The sequence below is a fragment of the Rhinoderma darwinii genome, unplaced genomic scaffold, assembly GCF_050947455.1.
Source record: "Rhinoderma darwinii isolate aRhiDar2 unplaced genomic scaffold, aRhiDar2.hap1 Scaffold_106, whole genome shotgun sequence".
Classification (NCBI taxonomy): Eukaryota; Metazoa; Chordata; class Amphibia; order Anura; family Rhinodermatidae; genus Rhinoderma; species Rhinoderma darwinii.
In genome coordinates this window covers 621,676-646,325 of record NW_027461945.1, presented here as the reverse complement: position 1 = coordinate 646,325, position 24,650 = coordinate 621,676, and the positions used below count along the sequence as shown (strand labels likewise).

At 41.9% G+C, this 24,650-nt stretch overlaps 1 long non-coding RNA gene across 2 annotated transcripts in view; it reads left to right on the top strand.

The window, feature by feature from the left end:
- LOC142698986 (uncharacterized) overlaps nucleotides 1-17,189 on the top strand; it is a 255,149-nt gene extending 237,960 nt beyond the window's left edge. The window contains exons 1-3 of one of the 2 annotated variants that reach the window (XR_012865900.1): nucleotides 8,841-8,927; nucleotides 9,024-9,151; nucleotides 16,856-17,189. This is a non-coding gene — a long non-coding RNA (uncharacterized LOC142698986). Of the gene's footprint in view, nucleotides 1-8,840; nucleotides 8,928-9,023; nucleotides 9,152-16,855 lie in introns of those variants that run through there. The other variant, XR_012865899.1, reaches the window with a different exon arrangement.
- Nucleotides 17,190-24,650: the final 7,461 nt, after the last annotated feature.

The following is a 24,650-nucleotide window of genomic DNA, read 5'->3' as shown; positions in this document are numbered from 1 at the left end:
AATAATATCCCCATACTGTTACTGAATAATACCCCCATACTGTTACTGAATAATACCTCCATACTGTTACTGAATAATATCCCCATACAGTTACTGAATAATACCTCCATACTGTTACTGAATAATACCCCCATACTGTTACTGAATAATACCCCCATACTGTTACTGAATAATATCCCCATACTGTTACTGAATAATACCTCCATACTGTTACTGAATAATACCTCCATACTGTTACTGAATAATATCCCCATACTGTTACTGAATAATACCCCCATACTGTTACTGAATAATACCTCCATACTGTTACTGAATAATACCCCCATACTGTTACTGAATAATACCCCCATACTGTTAATGAATAATACATTTATACTGTTACTGAATAATACCCCCATACTGTTACTGAATAATATCCCCATACTGTTACTGAATAATACCCCCATACTGTTAATGAATAATATCCCCATACTGTTACTGAATAATACATTTATACTGTTACTGAATAATACCCCCATACTGTTACTGAATAATATCCCCATACTGTTGCTGAATAATACCTCCATACTGTTACTGAATAATACCCCCATACTGTTACTGAATAATACCTCCATACTGTTACTGAATAATACCTCCATACTGTTACTGAATAATACCTCCATACTGTTACTGAATAATACCCCCATACTTTTACTGAATAATACCTCCATACTGTTACTGAATAATACCTCCATACTGTTACTGAATAATACCCCCATACTGATACTGAATAATACCCCCATACTGTTACTGAATAATACCTCCATAATGTTACTGAATAATATCCCCATACAGTTACTGAATAATACCTCCATACTGTTACTGAATAATATCCCCATACTGTTACTGAATAATACCCCCATACTGTTACTGAATAATATCCCCATACTGTTACTGAATAATACCTCCATACTGTTACGGAATAATACCCCATACTGTTACTGAATAATACCCCCATACTGTTACTGAATAATATCCCCATACTGTTACTGAATAATACCTCCATACTGTTACTGAATAATACCCCCATACTGTTATTGAATAATACCCCAATACTGTTACTGAATAATATCCCCATACTGTTACTGAATAATACCTCCATACGGTTACTGAATAATACCTCCATACTGTTACTGAATAATACCCCCATACTGTTACTGAATAATACCCCCATACTGTTAATGAATAATACCCCCATACTGTTACTGAATAATATATTTATACTGTTACTGAATAATACCCCCATACTATTACTGAATAATATCCCCATACTGTTGCTGAATAATACCTCCATACTGTTACTGAATAATACCTCCATACTGTTACTGAATAATACCCCCATACTGTTACTGAATAATATCCCCATACTGTTACTGAATAATACCTCCATACTGTTACTGAATAATACCCCATACTGTTACTGAATAATACCCCCATACTGTTACTGAATAATATCCCCATACTGTTACTGAATAATACCCCCATACTGTTACTGAATAATACCTCCATACTGTTACTGAATAATATCCCCATACAGTTACTGAATAATACCCCCATACTGTTACTGAATAATACCCCCATACTGTTACTGAATAATATCCCCATACTGTTACTGAATAATACCTCCATACTGTTACTGAATAATACCTCCATACTGTTACTGAATAATATCCCCATACTGTTACTGAATAATACCTCCATACTGTTACTGAATAATACCCCCATACTGTTACTGAATAATACCCCCATACTGTTACTGAATAATACCCCCATACTGTTACTGAATAATACCCCCATACTGTGACTGAATAATACCCCCATACTGTTACTGAATAATACTTCCATACGGTTACTGAATAATACCTTTATACTGTTACTGAATAATACCTCCATACCGTTACTGAATAATACTTCCATACGGTTACTGAATAATACCTCCATACTGTTACTGAATAATACCTCCATACAGTTACTGAATAATACCCCCATACTGTTACTGAATAATACCCCCATACTGTTAATGAATAATACCCCCATACTGTTACTGAATAATACATTTATACTGTTACTGAATAATACCCCCATACTATTACTGAATAATATCCCCATACTGTTGCTGAATAATACCTCCATACTGTTACTGAATAATACCTCCATACTGTTACTGAATAATACCCCCATACTGTTACTGAATAATATCCCCATACTGTTACTGAATAATACCCCCATACTGTTACTGAATAATACCCCCATACTGTTACTGAATAATATCCCCATACAGTTACTGAATAATACCTCCATACTGTTACTGAATAATACCCCCATACTGTTACTGAATAATACCCCCATACTGTTACTGAATAATATCCCCATACTGTTACTGAATAATACCTCCATACTGTTACTGAATAATACCTCCATACTGTTACTGAATAATATCCCCATACTGTTACTGAATAATACCTCCATACTGTTACTGAATAATACCTCCATACTGTTACTGAATAATATCCCCATACAGTTACTGAATAATACCTCCATACTGTTACTGAATAATACCCCCATACTGTTACTGAATAATATCCCCATACTGTTACTGAATAATACCTCCATACTGTTACTGAATAATACCCCCATACTGTTACTGAATAATATCCCCATACTGTTACTGAATAATACCTCCATACTGTTACGGAATAATACCCCATACTGTTACTGAATAATACCCCCATACTGTTACTGAATAATACCCCCATACTGTTACTGTATAATACCTCCATACTGTTACTGAGTAATACCCCCATACTGTTACTGAATAATATCCCCATACTGTTACTGTATAATACCTCAATACTGTTACTGAATAATACCCCCATACTGTTATTGAATAATACCCCAATACTGTTACTGAATAATATCCCCATACTGTTACTGAATAATACCCCCATACGGTTACTGAATAAAACTACCAAACCATGATCACATATTACTACAACATAGTGTCAGAAAAAACCCACCATACTGTTCGTGAATAAATCACACTATATATAGACCAATATTACCACCATATAGTGACCTTATAGAGGTAGATGCCAGTTATACACAAGATATCTGCAGACCATATAAGTGATTACAGTATAGTTATATCGAGTGACTATTGTGGCAAATTTAAGTTTTTAAAATTTTTATACTGCTTTTTTTGGTAGGTTCCGCTGGAGCGTTTCGACTACGTCGTAGATTCATTGGACTACTCCGATGATCTACTTTTTTTAAAAAAATAAAATGGTGAAAGAGGGTTGCAAGGGGGAGTTTAGATTCCAATAAAAGTTTTTCTTATGTCTGTTTTTTTTAATACTTTATTATGGCCTTGGTAATGGCTGTTGTCTGATTGAGAGCGTCCATTACTAAGAAGGGGCTTCGTGTTAGCCAGTAAAAAGGCTATCACTAACCCCTATTATTACCCCGGTTCTCACTGCCGCGAGAGGAGTACGATCCAGTACCCGACCATCTGAAGCAACGGTAAGGCAGCTGGTTTTACCAGGCTGGGAAGGGATAAAAAAACGTGGCCCTTCCCACCCTGGTGATGCTAGGCTGCAGCTGCTGTATTGTATCTGGCTGGTTGTGAAAAATAGCGGGAACCCTACGTCTTTTTAAAAAAAAATATAATAGAAAAAAAATTACGTGAGATCCCCTCCATTTTTCATAACCAGCCAGATACAATAAAGCAGCAGCAGCCTAGCATTACCAGGGTGGGAAGGGCCATGGTTTTTGGCCATTCCGAGCCTGATAGTACCAGCCTGCGGCCACCCCAGTACCCGCCCTTCTCTTCAGACGGTCGGGTGCTGGATCGTACCCAGCTCTTCCCAGTACTCCGGGTAATAATAGGGGTTAGTGCTAGCCTTATTACTGGCTAACACTAAGCCCCTTCTTAGTAATGGACGCTCTCAATCAGACAGCAGCCATTACTAAGGCGGTAATGAAGTATTAAAAAACAGAGACATAAAGAAATTTATTTTATTGAAATGACAACTCTTCCACAGAATCCACTTTAACCATTTTATTAGAAAAAAATAAAATAAAGCTGAAATCAGCGAAGTAGTCCAACTAATCTACGACGTAGTCCAAATGGTCCAGCGGAACCTGCAAAACAAAAATGAGCAGTATGAAAAAGAAAAATAAAGTTGGCTGCCCCCACAGACGTACAAACATATGAATAAATAGCTACCTTCGGGAACATATTAAAATAATTAGAAAAATTAGGCCCATAAAATAAAACATATCAAATAAAAAAAAATAATTATAACACCTTTCTTTTAAAGAGAACCTTTCACCTCCCCATACATGTGCAGCTGAGTTCAGCATGTAATGGGCAGAGCTGCACACTCTTTTCTCTCACCTGAGATCACAGCTTTGTACTTGCCTGCCGAGAGCTGAAGAGTGAGAGCGTGCGCGCGCACATGATCTCCTCTCTCCAGCTCTTGCTGTTGACATTGTCCGTAGCGGATTGGACAGTGTCACAGCGATGTTACACGCCCCCTTGCCAATTACAGCCCCATTGGCAGTTCATGGGGTTATTTAAATATCGGGCGCCAAATATTACAGCACAGATATCTAAGTAAGGAAATATAAAGTGCCCCAGAGATTGTGCAGCCCTGACCATTACATGCTGCACTCAAATGCAAATCTGTGGGCAGGTGAAAGATTCTCTTTAAAGTGTAACAACTTTTTTAAAAACTTTTGACATGTCAGAAGTTTTGATCAGTGGGGTCCGAACACTGAGACCCCCCACTAGTCGCTAAAACGAAGCAGCAGAAGTGCTCGGGTAAGCGGTGTGCCGCTTCAATTCTGTTTGGCTTTCCTTGGAGCAGTACACCACTCACTCGACTGAAAGTCGATCATAAATGAAGCGGCACAGCGCTCACCCGAGCACTTCTGCTGCTTCGTTTTAGCGATCGGTGGGGGCCTCAGTGCTCGGTCCCCCACAGATGAAAACTTCGGACATGTCACTATGATATATATAGATATCTATAAATGCGATTGGTGCAAATTTTAATTACTTTTTATTGAAAATGATTTGTACTTTTTAAGATACAGCTGCTTTGTATCCTGTATACAGAGCAGCTGTATATAGCGCTGAGACCTGAATGCATTAGGTCGCCTATTACTGATCACATCTAAGTTATGAACTTAGATGTGATCGGTAACAGCTCGATCCTGCAGGACTCGCTGACACTGAATCAGTCAGTCCCGCTGACCTGACGGATACAGGATACAGCGCTATATACATTATATAATATATTTATTTTAATTAGCGGGGGCAGGATTATGGGGAAGGATTAGGGCCTGTTCACATCAGCGTTGGCTTTCCTTTCCGGGGTTCCGTGGGAGGTTTCCGTCGGGTGAACCCCGCAACAGAAAGTCAAACTGAAACCACAGCTTCCGTTTCAGTCACCATTGAAATCAATTGTGACGGAAACATTGCTAATGGTTTCCGTTCGTCACCATTCCGGCAGGTTTCCATTTTTGTGACAGAATCAATAGCGCAGTCGACTGCGCTAATGGTGACAGAAACGGAACTGTGGTTTCAGTTTGACTTTCCGTTGCGGGGTTACCTCCGACGGAACCCCAGAACGGAAAGCCAACGCTGATGTGAACAGGCCCTAAGGCTTCTTTCACACTAGCATTAATATACGTTTACCTCTTTTCCGTCAGAGGAAGAGAGGATCAATACGTTAAACGGAAAGCAACGGCTCCATTAGAATTACCATTGCTTTCAATGGTAATTCTTTTGTATCAGTTGCTTTCCGTTTGTCTCCGTTCGCTAAGTTTCCGTTTTTTTTAAAGGAAACAAAAGTGCAGTCTGCAGAACTTTTATTTCCGTTCAAAAGAACGGAAACCTAACGAACGGAGACAAACGGAAAGCAACTGATACAAAAGAATTACCATTGAAAGCAATGGTAATTCTAATGGAGCCGTTGCTTTCCGTTTAACGTATCGATCCTCTCTTCCTCTGACGGAAGAGAGGTAAACGTATATTAATGCTAGTGTGAACAAAGCCAAAAACAATATATTAATATTAAAAAAAAAATAATAAGATACCCCAGCTGGGATTTGAACCAACAACCTTCCATGTGTAAGGCAGACAAGCTAACCACTACACTATAGAAGCTGTCATAGTCAATGTGTCTGAAACTATAGTAATTGAGGGTTTATTTAATGACTCTGCTGCATGTGGGTGGTGACTGGTCAGAGACTCACAGTCAGACTGGCTGCCGCAGCTGCTGCATGCAGTGTGCACTGGGACTGACTGTGAGACTCACCAGTCACAGCCCTGCTTGTAGCTTTCCCATGCTAATTAAGCACAGGAAAGCTACAAAGCCAGGAGTATACTGCAAGGGGGGGGGGGGGGGGGGGGGGGGGGGTCTGGGCATTTTACTGACAGCAGAGGGCTCTATAGGGGGGAATTATCCCCCCACCATAGAGCCCTGACTAGTTACTATACTGAAAGGTTAGGGGGGTCTGAGCATCTGACTGACTGCTCTAAAGGGGGGGCAGAATCCCCCCCCTATAGAGCTCTCTGCAGTAAGTCAGACAGACGCTCAGACCCTCCCCCACCCACACTAATCCTTCCATTATAGTGATGTGAGGGCTCTATGGGGTGGATTATTCCAGCCCCATAGAGCCCTCTGCTGTCGGTAAAATGCCCAGACTCCCCCTTGCAGTATACTCACGTCACGGGTCCCGGTCCCAGCAAGGCAGGACTTACCTCGTGCTGCTCGTCGCTCCTCCTGGAGACTTGCTCCTCTCTGGCTGCATGTGCTGTGTACAGCGTCAGAGAGGAGGAGGAGTGTTACAGACGCTCGGCACGTCTGCTATGTGCGTCTGCATGGCCCCTCCCCCCCGGTCCAGTCCCCCCCGGGCTGAAAATGCCGCCCCCCCCGTTTGGGTAGGTGGTGCCGCCTGAGACCGTCGACTCACCTGGCCTCATGGCAGATGCGGCACTGCGTATGGCCTGCGGTGGGCCTGTCTGCTTAATAATGCCAGGGCTGATTTGAAGTCCCAGTCCGGCCCTGGTCGGGGGCATTGCTGCCCTATAGTGCCCACCAAGGACATTACAGGGGCTTATTACATAGAACAACATGTAGTAAATGAATCCCCTCATTGAATAACGGGCTGTATGTTATTAATATGTAATAATCCCGTCATATATTATAGAATCTGTATGATCAGCGCATAGATACATTATACAGTGTGGACGACAAACCATAGCAACCAATAGCAGTCCAGCACTGGTGTTACCATAGCAACCAATAGGAGTCCAGCGCTGGTGTTACCATAGCAACCAATAGGAGTCCAGCGCTGGTGTTACCATAGCAACCAATAGGAGTCCAGCGTTGGTGTTGGTTGCTATGGGCAACATACACTTTGTCAACACTCATTTATAGGGAGATTCCTCGGAGGCTCACAGGCGTATTAGCCGCTGGGACTGGGACTGTTGCTGGCTAAGGGTTAATAATAAGTGGCAGTAGTTTAGGAGGGGTCTTCCCTCCCTCCTTTCTGTTATCATAGTGAGTCAGCTATTCTAGGGGGGGGGGGGGGTATGTTTAGGGACGGGGGTGGTTATGGCGGTGAGGTAGTATATAGCTTCCCTCCCCCTCTCACCTACCTCTTTTGTCTGTACCCCCCCCCCCCACACCTGATAACGCGATGGTGCGGCGATGGTGTTTTATTCTGTCATTTTATGTATCTATCTGTGCGCTTGTTTGGTTAAGGGCTTATTCAGACGGACGTGATATACGTCCGTGTGACGCACGTGATTCGCGCAACAGCAGTAAAAACTATGAATGAAAACAGAAAAGCACCACGTGCTACAAACATACAAACAGAGTGTCATAATGATGGCGGCTGCGTGAAAATCACACATCATACGCTGCTGAGACACGGAGCTGTTATGTACCTTTTGCGCGCGCAAAACGCCACGTTCTTTTCGCGGGAACAACACACACGCTCGTGTGAATCCAGCTCAATTTTGCTTTCGCTGTCTCTTTAAATAATATATATGGGAACCACACAAAGAACAAAAAACAACCTGCAGTGGACGCGGTTCATGGTTCGTGGTTTTTGGCGTGATATTCTGTGTGTATAAAAAAAGAAAAATATTATATTAAAATGCAGAGATTTTCTGTCTCACGCTTTTATTTTTGGCGTGGCGGCGGCGGTGTCTTGATGGTATATTTTGCTGTATGATGGTCGGTCACGGCTGGCGGTATTAGGAGGGTATTTACCTCCATGTCCTTGGGATGGGCGGCATACGGGTTTTCATTGACCGCTGTTTGATGTCATTTAGAGTTTTGATATTTTGATCAGATTAACAAAATGTTAGTTAATTATTATAATTAATAAAGCTGTGCCCCCCCCCCCCTCCCCGGGTCACCCCCACATTCACAGAAGCCGAGTGTCGGAGGGTAATTATTAGGGGGTTATTTCATTATCTGGGCACCAGTTGGTTATGTTTTCATATGCAGACAGCCCCAGAAGTAGAGCAATGAAAGAGAGTACATGTGACCTGCACAAACCAATCAGGATGCTGCTTTCAATGTCCAAGAGGCTGCGAGAAAATAAGAGATAATTAGTTGCCATGGCGCCCAACGCTTTTCTCCTGCACTTCCCACGACCGATATAGAGATGCTCCTGTTACACCAGTAAATATGTATATTTTATCATCATCATCATCAGCATCATTAATATGTCTGTTATTATTATAACATACTGGGCCTAGTACTAGCAATAAGGGGGTGGAGTTAAGCACAGCAACCAATCAGAGTACAGCTTTCATGTCCTACACTGCACTGAAAACGTGAAACATGAAATGTGATTGGTTGCTACAGGTAATTCAACCATTTTGTTTCCCACAATTCTCCTGGGCTCCAGTGTGACATCACAATGCATCTGGGACGATTTTTCATGCTTTGTGTTGTTTACAGGTCGGCTCCGATCATCATATTTGCCGAGGAATCAAGACAGAATATATTAAGCTCCACCTCCCTGAACGTCCATTATTCGCAGCCGCCGGCGCAGAAGGAGGAGCCGCACTTTATTGTATCAACATTAGGTAGAATAACACAAACACCTCACATATAAAATATATTAACACTGCCAGACTATCCTCTTACTACAGACCCCAGACCAGACTATCCTCTTACTACAGAACCCAGACCAGACTATTCTCTTACTACAGACCTCAGACCAGACTATCCACTTACTACAGACCCCAGACCAGACTATCCTCTTACTACAGAACCCAGACCAGACTTTTCTCTTACTACAGACCCCAGACCAGACTATCCTCTTACTACAGACCCCAGACCAGACTATCCTCTTACTACAGACCTCAGACCAGACTATCCTCTTACTACAGAACCCAGACCAGACAATCCTCTTACTACAGACCCCAGACCAGACTATCCTCTTACTACAGACCCCAGACCAGACTATCCTCTTACTACAGACCCCAGGCCGGATTATCCCATTAATACAGATCCCAAACCAAACTACCCCTAACTACAGACCCCAGACCAGACTATTCTCTTACTACAGACCCCAGACCAGACTATCCCATTAATACAGACCCCAGACCAGACTATCCTCTTACTATAGACCGCAGAGAACACCCCTAAATAAAGACGCCAAACCAGACTCCCCCCTAACTACACACCCCAGACCAGACTATCCTCTTACTATAGATCACAGAGAACACTCCCCTAAACAAAGACCCCAAACCAGACTCCCCCAAATAATGACCCCAGACAAGACTATCCTCCTAATACAAACAAGACCACCCATAAATACAGACCCCAGACCAGACTATCCCTAGACCCTAGACCAGACTACTTTATAATACAGACCTCAGACTAGACTACCCTTAGGCCTTATTCACACGAAAGTGTTATACGTCCGTGATACGTGCCTGATTTTCACGCGCACCGCAGGGACCTATGTTAGTGAATGGGGCCACTGAGACTGTCAGTGATTTTCACACAGCGTATGTGCGCTGAATAAAACTCACGACATGTCCTATACTTGCCCGTTTTTCGCGCAGCACGCACCCATTGAAGTCAATGGGTGCGTGCAAATCGCGCACGGCACACGGAAGCACTTCTTGGTGACGCGCGTGTCGGGGCTTCTTCGGGAGAGAAATCCCCGACCACGGATTCCGACATCTTCAAGCTCCTAGCATTAATATCCATATGTAGACAATGACGTCAGGGACACTTTCAATAGCGGAGTCCCTGGTCAGAGTGTTGCCGCTTCTCTAGTCGGGAATTCCAGCATATTGAAGCTCCTGAAGCCACTGTCCATTTATGAATAGTGACGTCATGGACTTATTCAGGAGCAAAATTTCCGACCAGAACACTGCCGATGCTCTGGCTGGAAATTTTGCCATCTTTCAGCTCCTGACATCACTGTCCATATATGGATAGTGTTGTTATGGATTCGTCCTGGAGCAAAATCCCCAGCCAGAGCGTTGCCTCTTCTATGGCTGGGGATTCTGGTATCTTAATGCTCCTGATGTCATTGTCCATATATGAATGATGACGTCATGGACTCTTTCTGGTGCGGAATGTCTGGTCAGAGCTTTTCTGACACTTTTACAGGGTATTCTGACATCTTAAAGCTCCTGGCATCACTGTCCATATATCGACAGTGATGTCATGGACTACTTCAGGAGCGGAATCTCCGACCAGAGCATTGCCGATACTCTGGCTTTGGATTCCGGCATCATAAAGCTCCTGATGTCACTGTCCATATGTGATCAAAAATAGATATTGGGATGCACTCCTCAATCAATTGGCGTGGTGCTAGTAAGGTAGGGACGAGAATCCCACAATATTGAAAATATACAACCCCAGCACTCACAGAGGTACGCAAAAGATCCAGATGCAAACAAATTTAAGTTTTATTGCAACAAAAGATGGTAAAGTTGAGGTGGAAAGCGACTTGGTAAAGACGTTTCGGCCGAACCTCGGCCTTTGTCACGGTCGCTAAAATGATAAAGAATAAAATGCTTTTACAAAGTTGGCAATAAAATTTACAAAAATACAGTATGAACAAATGAAAATAATAATATGAAAATAACATATATAGATGAGTTATCTCTGTTTACATGAAATTATATAGCGCTGTCACCTCAGATATACACAGAGAACAATTATTATACATTATAAGGAAAAATAAAAATATTTTAATACTGAACTGTATAAAGAAAATTGCGTGATCAATTAGTGGAACACGTAACACAAGAATTAAGGAAATCATAATCATCTATGAAAGAATAAGTCATAATGATCTATAAAAACAAGACATGGGGCTGAATAGTCAGAACAAAATTAAGTTAAATATGCTCAAGGAGGATCTAGCAGTATATAACTGTATGTGGCATAAACAATCTGGAAACCTCTGATGGTGATGCAATACCTAGGTTACATATATTGATTTAGTTTTGTCATTGTGGTGGGGAGAGGAAAGAGTCCTCACTGTAGACCATACCATAAAGTACCGGTAGAAAATAAAGGACAGTGTGAAAAGGAACAAACACTAGAGGATAAACTAAAGGGAGAAAGTAAGAGGAAAGACATGTGCTGCTGTACCTGTAAGACGATATCACTGGTATGGGTTGTCCGCCGGATATTCCCTGTGTGTCTGTGCTATGTGAGTTGCGTCTGTGTTTATACCAGACCAACCGGAACTGATGTCAGTGGTACAGCCAGAGCCGTCTAACAGCTGATATGTGAGTGCAGTGAATATTCATGAGGTAATTATAGCAAGGGACCGTGAAAAAGAAACCTTCTGGGAGTATTGACAGAGCCATCTAGCTGCTGATATGTGAGTGCAGTGAATATTCATGAGGTAATTATAGTAAGGGACCGTGGAGAAAGAGAGCAAAGGGACCTAGCAGCTGATGTGAGTGCAATGAATATTCCTGAGGTTATTATAGTAAGAATGTGTGTTAGTGTGTGTATATATATATATATATATATATATATATATATATATATATATATATATATATATATGTGAGTGGCATGTAATGAAGGAATGCAACTATATAGAGAAGTATGTTGACAGAAACTGATTGGACGCTATCTAGTTGCCATGACAACGAACCAGAGAAGGAAAGGGACCATATGTCTGAAGGTATAGATGATCTCAGCCCATGTGTATGGGATGTCAATGTAAGGATAGATGTAGGAACGGTATAGAAGGTGATAGTAGTCATGGCAACATGGAGAGAAGGGAAAATTAGAAAAATTAGAAAAAATTTTGAAAAAATAAAAATAAAAAATAAAAATCAGAAAAAATATATATGTATAAAAATGAAGGAATAAAGATGAGATTTGACAGCCGGTTTTATGGTACTTTTACCTGGTCCATGTGGATGTGTTTTTTCTCTAGCGTGTCTAGAAACAGAAAAGACAACAAGTTAGAATATGCAAGTCAAACAAGATATAGGAACTGGCATTAATACATGAACTGCACAGAAGATAATAGGGTTTTGTATCAATTCATTAGGTCATTCTGACTATTCAGCCCCTAGTCTTGTTTTTATAGATCATTATGACTTATTCTTTCATAGATGATTATGATTTCCTTAATTCTTGTGTTACGTGTTCCACTAATTGATCACGCAATTTTCTTTATACAGTTCAGTATTAAAATATTTTTATTTTTCCTTATAATGTATAATAATTGTTCTCTGTGTATATCTGAGGTGACAGCGCTATATAATTTCATGTAAACAGAGATAACTCATCTATATATGTTATTTTCATATTATTATTTTCATTTGTTCATACTGTATTTTTGTAAATTTTATTGCCAACTTTGTAAAAGCATTTTATTCTTTATCATTTTAGCGACCGTGACAAAGGCCGAGGTTCGGCCGAAACGTCTTTACCAAGTCGCTTTCCACCTCAACTTTACCATCTTTTGTTGCAATAAAACTTAAATTTGTTTGCATCTGGATCTTTTGCGTACCTCTGTGAGTGCTGGGGTTGTATACTGTCCATATGTGGACATTGATGTCAGGGGTTCTACCAATAGATGAATTCCCAGCTAGAGAGCTGACAACGCTGTGGCCGGGGATTCCAGCTTCTTAAAGCTTCTGACGATACTGTTGATATATGGACAGTGACGTCAGGGACTCTACAGTATTGAAAATCCCGGCCAGAGCGTTGCCGCCTAAAGCGGAATCCCTAGTCAGAGTGTTACCACCGCTCTGGCTGGTAATTCTGACATATTAAAGCTCCTGACATCACTGTCCATTAATGGACAGTAACATCAGGAGCAGAATTCCTTTCCAGAGCGTTGACGACGATATGGCCGAGGAATTTGGCAGTCTAAAGCTCCTGAGATTACTCTCCATATATGGACAGTGACGTCAGGGACTCCTTCAGGGGCAGAATCCCCAGACAGAGTATTGCTGCCGCTCTGGCCGGGATTACGGCTTTTTGAAGCTCCTGACATCACTGTCCATATATGGACAGTGACGTGAGGAAATCTTCCAGGAGCGGAATCCCCAGCCAGAGCGTTGCCACCGCTCTGGCCGGGATTCGGGCTTCTTGAAGCTCCTGACGTAAATTTTTATATTTGAAAAGTGACGTCATGGACTGCTTTAGGAGCAGAATCTCTGGACAGATGCGTTGGCTGGGGATTCCAGCATCTCAAATCTCCTGACGTCACTGTCCATTAATAAACAGTGACATCAGGGGCTCTATCAGGAGCGGAATTCCTTTCCAGAGTGTTTTTGACGATCTGGCCGAGGAATTTGGCATACTAAAGCTCCTGACATCACTCTATATATGGATAGTGACATAAGGAGCAACTCCTGGAGCAGAATCTCTGGCCAGAGCGTTGCCGTCTCTCTGGCCAGGTATTCCGGCTACTTAAAGCTTTTGACTTCACTGTCCATATATGGACAGTGACGTCAGGGGCACCTCCTGTAAGGAAATCTCTGGCCAGAGCGTTGCCATCTCTCTTGCCAGAAATTCTGGCTTCTTAAATCTCCTGACTTCACTGTCCATATATATACAGTGACGTCAGTGACTTAATAGTAGCCGAATTCCCGACCAGAGCATTGCCGACACTCTGGCCGAGGATTTTGTCATCTTAAATCTCCTGACATCGCTGTCCACATATGTCAGGGACTCTTCCAGGAGCAGAATCCCTAGCCAGAATGATGCTGCCACTCTGGCTAGGATTCCTGGCATCTTAAACCTGCTGACGTCAGAGTCCATTAATGGACAGTGAAATCAGGGGCTCTATCAGGAGCGGAATTCCTGGCCAGTGCATTGCCGATGATCTGGCCGAGGAATTTGGCATCCTAAAGCTCCTAATATCACTCCAGACATGGGCAGTGACGTCAGGGGCACCTCCTGGAGCTGAATCTCTGGCCAGAGCATTGCCGTTCCTCTGGCCAGGGATTCCGGTTTCTTAAAGCTCCTGACTTCACTGTCCATATATGCACAGTGACATCAGGGGCACCTCCTGTAAGGAAATCTCTGGCTAGAGTGTTGCTGTCTCTCTTGCCAGGGATTCTGGCTTCTTAAAGCTCCAGACTTCACTGTCCATATATGTACAGTGACATCAGGGACTTAATAGTAGCGGAATTCTCGGCCAGAGCATTGTCAACGCTCTGGCCAAGGATTTCGGCATCTTAAAGCTCCTGACATCACTGTCCAGGAGCGGAATCCCTAGCCAGAATGATGCCGTCGCTGTGGCTGGGATTTCGGCTTCTTGAAGCTCCTGACATCACTGTCCATACATGGACAGTGACGTTTTGGACTACTTTAGGAGTGGAATCACTGGCCAGAGCATTTCCGATGCTCTGGCTGGGGATTCCGGCATCTTAAAGCTCCTGACATCGCTGGACATTAATGGACAGTGACATCAGGGGCTCTATCAGGAGCGAAATTCCTGTCCAATGCTTTGCCGACGATCTGGCAGAGGAATTCAACATCCTAAAGCTCCTGACATCACTCTCCATGTATGGACAGTGATGTCAGGGACTCTTTCAGAAGCAGAGTCCCCAGCCAAAGCGTTGTCGCCGCTCTGGCAGGGATTCCAGCTTCTTGAAGCTCCTGACGTCACTGTTCATATTTGGACAGTGATGTCATGGACTCCTTTAGGAGTGAAATCTCCGGCCAAAGGTTTGCCTATGATCTGGCTGGGGATTCCGGCGTCTTAAAGCTCCTGATGTCACTGTCTATTAATGAACAGTGACATCAGGGGCTCTATCAGGAGCAGAATTCCTTTCCAGAGCGTTGTTGACGATCTGGCCGAGGAATTCGGCATCCTAAAGCTCCTGACATCACTGTCCATATATGGACAGTGACGTCAGGGACTCTTCCAGGAGTGGAATCCCTAGCCAGAACGATGCCGTCGCTGTGGCTGGGATTTCGGCTTCTTGAAGCTCCTGACATCACTATCCATACATGGACAGTGACGTCTTGGACTACTTTAGGAGCGGAATCACTGGCCAGAGCATTGCCGATGCTCTGGCTGGGGATTCCGGCATCTTAAAGCTCCTCACGTCACTGTGCATTAATGGACAGTGACATCAGGGGCTCTATCAGGAGCGAAATTCCTGGCCAGTGCTTTGTCGACGATCTGGCAGAGGAATTCAACATCCTAAAGCTCCTGACATCACTCTCCATGTATGGACAGTGATGTCAGGGACTCTTTCAGAAGCAGAGTCCCCAGCCAAAGCGCTGTCGTCGCTCTGGCAGGGATTCCAGCTTCTTGAAGCTCCTGACGTCACTGTTCATATTTGGAAAGTGATGTCATGGACTCCTTTAGGAGCGAAATCTCCGGCCAGAGGTTTGCCTATGATCTGGCTGGGGATTCCGGCATCTTAAAGCTCCTGATGTCACTGTCCATTAATGAACAGTGACATCAGGGGCTCTATCAGGAGCAGAATTCCTTTCCAGAGCGTTGTCGACGATCTGGCCGAGGAATTCGGCATCCTATAGCTCCTGACATCACTTTCCTATATATGGACAGTGACTTCAGGAACTCCTCCAGGAGTGGATTTCATGGCAAAGCATGGCCGCCGCTCTGGATATGGATTCCGGTTTCTTAAAGCTTCTGATGTCTTTGTCCATTATGGACAGTGTAGTCAGGGGCTTTAACAGAAGCGGAATTACCGGCCAGAATGCTGCCGGCACTCTGGCTGTATTAAAGCTCCTGACGTCACTCTCGCATACATGGATAGTGATGTCAGGGACGCCTTCAGGAGCGAAATCTCCGGCAAGAGAGTTGCTCACGCTCTGGCCGTGGAATTTTGTTTTTTTTAAGCTCCTAACTTCATTGTTTTTATATGAACAGTGACGGAATGGGAGTTCCCAAGACAGGATTTTCCAGCCAGAGTGCTTGCGATGCTATTGCCATGGACTCCATAACTGAAAGTCCCGGACATCACTTTCCATGTATGAACAGTGACTTCAGGGACTTAAACTGGCTCATCGCTTAAAGTAGTGCTGTGCCCAGTGAGTTCAGGAGACATATCCCACTGTATATCTATCTATACAGTGGGATACGCTGCTGCCTTCTGTCGGAGGTATACTACGGGACTCCACCTGACGTATGCCTTCGAGGGAAGGAAAAAACATGATGTGAATAGGCCCTAATATAAATGTTAATACTGTACTATAATATAATGGTGAGACATTAGTATTTATATTCTATTACCTCACTATAATATAAATACTAAGGCCCAGATTTACTAATACTGACTTTTCATATGTCACTTTTCTGACAGAAGAGCCCTGGAGCAAGATGTGGCAAATTTACTAAAAAGGCGTCTCCCTACAGGTGTGATGGGCGCTACAATCTGAAATCTATGCCAGCTACGGGTTGCTGTCTATTTTTACTATAATTTACGACAATTTCTGGCATAAATTAATATAAATTTGTCAGCCAGGGTTGGCCTTCCCCTTCTTGCTAAGCCACACCCAATTTTTTGAATGTGGCAAGAGCTATACCTCACTATATTATAATGTCTAGTACCGCACTATAATATATACACTAGTACCTCACTATATTATAATGTCTAGTACCGCACTATAATATATACACTAGTACCTCACTATATTATAATGTCTAGTACCGCACTATAATATATATACTAGTACCTCACTATATTATAATGTCTAGTACCGCACTATAATATATACACTAGTACCTCACTATATTATAATGTCTAGTACCGCACTATAATATATACACTAGTACCTCACTATATTACTATGTCTAGTACCGCACTATAATATATACACTAGTACCTCACTATATTATAATGTCTAGTACCGCACTATAATATATACACTAGTACCTCACTATATTATAATTTCTAGTACCGCACTATAATATATACACTAGTACCTCACTATATTATAATGTCTAGTACCGCACTATAATATATACACTAGTACCTCACTATATTATAATGTCTAGTACCGCACTATAATATATACACTAGAACCTCACTATATTATAATGTCTAGTACCGCACTATAATATATACACTAGTACCTCACTATATTATAATGTCTAGTACCGCACTATAATATATACACTAGAACCTCACTATATTATAATGTCTAGTACCGCACTATAATATATACACTAGTACCTCACTATATTATAATGTCTAGTACCGCACTATAATATATACACTAGAACCTCACTATATTATAATGTCTAGTACCTCACTATAATATATACACTAGTACCTCACTATAATATATACACTAATACCTCACCATTATATAACACAGTTACACAGGTCAGGACATCCACAACCACTCACAGTCCTTAGTAACCAGCAGTCAGGGTGATAGATCTAGGCCAGACGATCCTGTATTATCTAGTAATAGTATTAGCGGCTTTGATCCAGGGTTTATAACTGATCGCCATTTTCTGGGGTCAAGAAGGAATTTTCCCCCTGTGATACTAATTGGCCAAACGTGTCCAGGGTTTTTTGCCTTCTTCTGGATCAACAGCGTTAGGTGTAGGGATGTCCTTTACATTAATAATATACATATAAAAATACATATAATAAAATGACTCTTCTTCCATATAACAAGTCTCCTGTGTCCTTATTCTCAGCATGTGGTGGAGTTTAGTATCTAGCGGAGCTTTCAGGGCTTTGTGGTAAAGTGTTTTTCATATATAGATCACTATTAAAAAACAAATCTAATATTTTATTTTATCTGCTTCTCGCACATTGATCGTGGCTATTATCACACAGTTATTGGGCAGGGGGGTGATATTCAGCAAAATAAAGGAGCCTATGAAAGTCTTTATCGCTGTGGAAAGCTGAGGGCGGCTGCTCATTTCCCTGCAAATACCTATGTGGTTTTATACAATGTTCATTCACATTTAAGGGGTTGTGCAGGATTAGAAATACATAGCTGCTATCATAAAAAAAAAAACTGTGCCGCACAAGTCCACAGGTTCATTGTGGTATTGCAGTAAATAGAGTATACACTTCAATAGAGCTGAGCTGCAGTACCAGACACAACCCATGGACAAGTGTGGCGCTGTTTCTGGAACAAAGTAGCCAAGTTTTGCTCTCCGCTCTGGCTCATAGATGGCCAGGTCTTAAAGGGAATGTGTTGCCAGCAAAACATGTTTTTTTTTTTTTAGTTAAACAATTAGTGTGTAGGTGATTAAACATTGTTCTAATTTTTTATTTTTTTTTCACGAGTCAGGAAATATTATAAATTGGATTCTAATTTATAATATTTCCCATTGCTGGTCACTAGATGGAGCCATTCCCAAAATTGCAGCATTGCATGTGGTAAAGCAACCACATTGCTTTATGCTGCAAAATTGGGTAAAAATCCCTCGCTCTAGTGAGCTCTCAGAATCCCCCCCTCCTTTATCCTGGCTAGTGCCGGGAGAAACTAGGGGTTTGAACGGTCTAACCTCCTACACTGTGTGTCGCCATTTTTTGAGCTAACACACAGTGTAGTAGGTTTACATACAGTAGTAAACACACACTAAAACACAAACATACATAGAAATCACTTACCTGCTCCAGTCGCCGCCGCTCCCTCCGGCCCATCCGCTCCGTCTGCTGCCGCTGCTCCATGTGCACAAGTCCGGAAGTCGCGACCGTAAGTAGTAATCTTACTGTCCGGCCGCGACTTCCGGTCCACAGGAAAATGGCGCCGGACGGCGCGCATTTCAAATTGAACTGTGTGGGAGCGGCGCATGCGCCGTTCCCACACAGCGGCGTACATGATAGTGGATGGAACGGGCCCCGTTCGCAGTCCCTATGGGACTGGAGCTGCCGTATTCCATGTCTGTATGTGTCGTTAATCGACACATATAGAAATGGAAAAAAAAATGGCAGCCCCCATAGGGAAGAAAAAGTGTAAAAATAAAAAAAAGTAACACACAAACACACAAATTAATCCAAATGTTTTTAATAAAGCACTAACATCTTTAACATATTAAAAAAAAAAATTGTGGTGACACTGTTCCTTTAAAGGGGTTGTTCGGGCACAGACAGGTTTTTCATACTGATGACCTACCTCAGGATAGGTCATAAGTATATGATCGGTGGGGGTCCGACACCTGGACCACGCACTGATCAGTTGCTCTGGCTGCTTCCTGGCTAAACAAGAAAACCCATTTATAGGCTCAGAAAATAACAGACAAGGTAACTGTACATATGCGCATGGTCAGTGGCATACATACAAGAGAGGGGACAACATAACAAAAGACCATAATGGGCTCACCATTACTGTGCCAGGTTATGCCACCCGGGACAGTAGGGCCAGGTTGTTGTTTCCTTCACGCTCTTTCAATGACCCTTGAGCCAATTCTCTACCTTTTTGTTTGCTTGCAATATAGATTGTCTGTAGAGGGGAGTCCTGCAGAGGTTCCTTCACCAAGCAGCCAATGGGATTAACTAGGGCCCCATAGGAGCCGCATTGTCTACGATATGTATGACCTTAGTCCATTAAAGGGGTTGTCTAGTTTAGAAAAACATGTTTGAATCACCATATTAGAGAATTTTGTATTCCGAATCATGATCTCCTGACCAGAGTGGAGAAAGTCTACAAAGAGCGCCCCTCACTGTGGAGGACCAAACACATTCATACATTACATGTACAGTCTAGTCATATCAATGAGTCCTGTGTAATGTTTATTTATTGCAAGAGAACTGGACATTTCATACCAGATTCCCTCATAGATTAAGTTGATGGCTGGAGGTCCCAGAAGTAGGACACCCTCTGATCAGATGAAAATCCGGGGAAGAATTCTAACAAAAAGAAATTATGCAAAAAAAATAAAAGTTTTTAAAGCAGTTCTCCACTTTGGACGATCTCTACGTGTTAGAAGGGTCCCATGACAATAAACCGATGGTAAAGTGTCCCCCTGCTGAGACCCCAAGCAATCAGATGTTGTCTGTTGGGTTACCTGGTAGTAAGTGTATAATTTTCCTGCAGCGCCCCCACAAGGAGTATTAAGCATTGTACAGTGCCCATTCATATCAATGTGCTGTCTGTGTAATACAGGACAGGTCATGAGATGGGGAACCTGAACATAGGACCACACTCTATTATAACAGAATTCCCTAGTAGGATGAAAATGGGTTTTTGAAACTGGACATCTCCTTTAAATGTGCCTGTGTCATATGTAAAACATAATGTCATTTTTGTCAACCTGGCCGATATTAAAGTGGTTTTCCGATCTTTAGAAACGGTGTGCAAATGGATTGATTAGTAATGTACTGTCTGTAGCTGAAGTGTCTCTGTAACCCGGTCTCATATGTAGTCACATTACCAGCACTTATTTTCTGCTTGTGTAATGTCCTGTTCACTGTACATGTGGTTACCTCCCCTCTCCCCATAACATGTCTTTTACCTCCAGTGATCCCTGCTCTCTAGTCTCCCTCCACATCTCTGGTGGGATCTTGTTTTCTGCAGGTAGCACTACTACATTATCTGTACTCCGAGAGTTATCACTATGTTATCTGTGGTGTTACATAGGACTGCAGGTGACATCTACTACATTATCTGTACTCCGAGAGTTATCACTATGTTATCTGTGGTGCCCCCTGGGCCGGTCCCCCCATAGACATTTAGGGCCATGGCCGCCCATTGCTGTAAAATGTGTAAAAAAGTTGCGGCAGCGCAGGGGAGGGATGGGGACTGGAGTGGGAGCAGTTTAATGCAATTCACGGTGTTCTCAGGCAGAGTGTGTGTGCTCCGGGTGACTGCATTATACATCAGACGTGACATCATAGAATGCAGCCGGCCGGTGGTCACACTTGACGACGGCAAAAGCGACAAGGGGCAAAACAAGCACCCTCCTAACTAATAAATGCACATTGACACTGATAATAAAGCTGTGATGGGCACCTTTAATTAAAGACACCTGTAGAGAGTGCCCAACACAGTACTACCTGTATATAGCATTACAACCACCCAGAACTAGCCAGATTCAACACCACAGCAGAAGCCTAGCATTACCAGAAAGGGGAAGGGCCATGGTGTTTAAACCTTCCCAGCCGAATGATCCCACCCTAATAACGATGGCAAGTCAGGGTTCGCCTGTTCACCAGCTAACATTAAGCCTCACCTTGGTAATGGACACAGACAGAGGCCATTACTAAAGTAGTAATAATAAAGTTATGAAAAAAAACACAAGCTATTGTCTTATTTTGCACCTTAATGTTATTTTTCTTGTCTTGTTACGTGTCATCCCTTTCCTTTCTTTTTTATTACCCTATGTTGTGTTCAGTCTGTGAGTGCTTCAGACAATATACTCTCCGCCCCAATTCATTATTCATTTTTATTTATTTATCTTCACGTAGTATTTCCCTACATATGTACACACTTCATTTATATATTTTTTTCATAGCACGGCTTGTTTTATGCCTCCTTTTAATTGTTCTTTAGAACCACACTGTCACACTATTTTACAATTTGCTCTGTTTACAAATTATGGTATTTTGACAAATGTCCTGGTATACATACATAATGCATTACACTCAAACAGATATCATTCTACTTACCAGACTCATAAGTCCATTATTACGATGTGTGCGCATGCCCATACCCGGCCGTTGTCGCGACGCTGTCCCCGCTCCGTCTCTGTTGATGCACTGCGCATGCCCGGAACTCCCGCTACGCATCGGGAATCCGGATGTGCGCTCCAGCATGTGGAGGCGGAAGTGGGGCAGTCCTCGCTTCCGGCCGTGTCACTGGGCATGCGCCGATAATCATCTGCATTTCTCTGTAGAGGCACACAATATAAAAGGGTTGCAAGATATAAGACACAGACACACATCTCCCCCTGAGGAAGCAATCTAATAGCGAAACGCGCGTTGGGGCTTTTGTGCTGGAGCACTTATCGGACTGCAACCACAACAAACTATGAGTAAGCTTTTGTCCATGTATCTGTGTACTAACACCTGACTAAGATAGCTGGAATCCTTCTTTATCTGCTTGAGACTCAACATAGAGTTTATACAACTTTGTTACTCTCCATATGGGGAAAAAAATTATTTTGAACATCTGATAGGATTTGATTTGTGACAATATAGCCAACCCAGCTTGTACATCAGTAATGCTGATATTTGCTCCCTAAACCTTTTTACTAGGGTCTTGTCCTTATATTGTATTATATATACACATTGTGTTTTTACATAATTGTCTGTCCTTATATGTTAATAAAATTTCTACTTTTTATATATATTCCTGGCTATAAGCTCTTCTTTTTCTCTGTGTTCTGATATATTTAAACGGAGCTGCCTATTTGATCATATATGGGGGGTCGTTCTTTGAACCATACCTAGCCCGCAGTACTAATGCTTTTTGGAGTGCATATATTGAGAATTAAAATTAAGACTACAAACTAGGAATTACTCTAATAGAAGCATAAAAGAAGGCTATAACATAGCATTACGAACAAACAGAACCGATCTCCAAACTCCAAAGAAAAAAGATCTTGAATTTCCACGCCAACCAAGATTTATTACCGACTATCATGAAGATTGGAACCAAATCCTTGATATTTTAAACAAACACTGGCATGTCCTAAAAACGGATATAGATCTGGAAAAAATTCTGGGAGAAAGAATTCCCACAGGATATCGTAAGAGTAAAAGTATCTCAGATATATTGGTTTCAAGTCATTTCTCCCGAACGAATAATCAACCAAAAATCCTAGCACCAGGATTCCATCCTTGCAAGCTATGCAGGCAATGTAAAATTCTAAAAAGTACAAAGACCTTTCTGAATGGGTCAGGTAAGAGTTACACAATAAAGGAACACATTAGATGTTCATCAACAGGTGTCATTTACTGCCTCGAGTGCCCTTGTGGCCTTAGATATGTAGGAAAGACAAAAAGAGAACTGAGGATTAGTATCAGAGAGCATATTGGTTCTATCCTAAATGATGAGAAAAACAAACTAGACAGCCAGGTACAAAATAAACCCTTTACCCCGACCCCAATCGCTAGACATTACAAGCAATATCATAATTTAGATTAGGTAAACCTCAAAGGATGGGCAATTTGCCAACTCAAAATGGGCATAACAGGAGGCAATTTGGATGAGGCCCTTCTAAAAAGAGAAAGTCAGTGGATTTTTCAGATGAATCCTGTCAATCCAAATGGCCTAAATGAGAGTTTTAATTTTGGTTGCTTTCTGTGAATAAAAATCTTTTAAAAACCCTCAAAAAACAAATAAATACCTTTTGATACATAAACAATTAATTAACCTTTACTGGTAATTCATCATAAGTATGAAAAAGATATTTTGGTAATTTATTACGCTAAATATTTTGTACCCCTACCTATTTCTTTTCTTTTCCTATAAAATATAAAAATTGGTTGAGGACTGCCTATGGATGTCATTTCAGTATATGGAAGAATATCAACTAGATGAAAAATATGGAATGCGAGATAAATCTACACATAGAAAATGATGTACTTCAGATAATGCAATAAATATTGACAAATTGAGTCTAGTGATCCTCTACAAACTCCCTAGACGATATTAGAGATATCTTTCTCCTCATATTTGATTGAGCTATACACTTGTATATGGAAAATAGTTTGATATAAATGAATCTGAGGTATAGTTGATATCCATATGTAATTTGGAAACTCACAATTTGAATAGATAAGGAAACTAATAGCAACAGTTAATATCATAATAAAACACCATTCTAAATAGATTTTTCTGTTAAAAGAGAACATTGAGCCTCAGGACAGATATTTAGAATTGATCTACCTGTCATCCACACACTGCTATATTTAAAACAATCCTATTGGCCCCCTTGGCTGTCACTCAATACTTACGATACTTAAGGGCGTCAGAATCGGCGGGTTACACCACAAGAGGAAGCCGGAATGCCGGCGAAACGCGTGTCGGGTGTCCAGTCATACTAATGAAATCAATGTATAAGGTCCTAGCCTTATCAAATGCTACCAGCAACAACAAATAATAGTCGATAGAGACTTACATGTGGAAGCGCTGCTCCCTGTAGGAGAGCGGTGCGTGTACTATGACAGACGCTGCAGGGTGAAA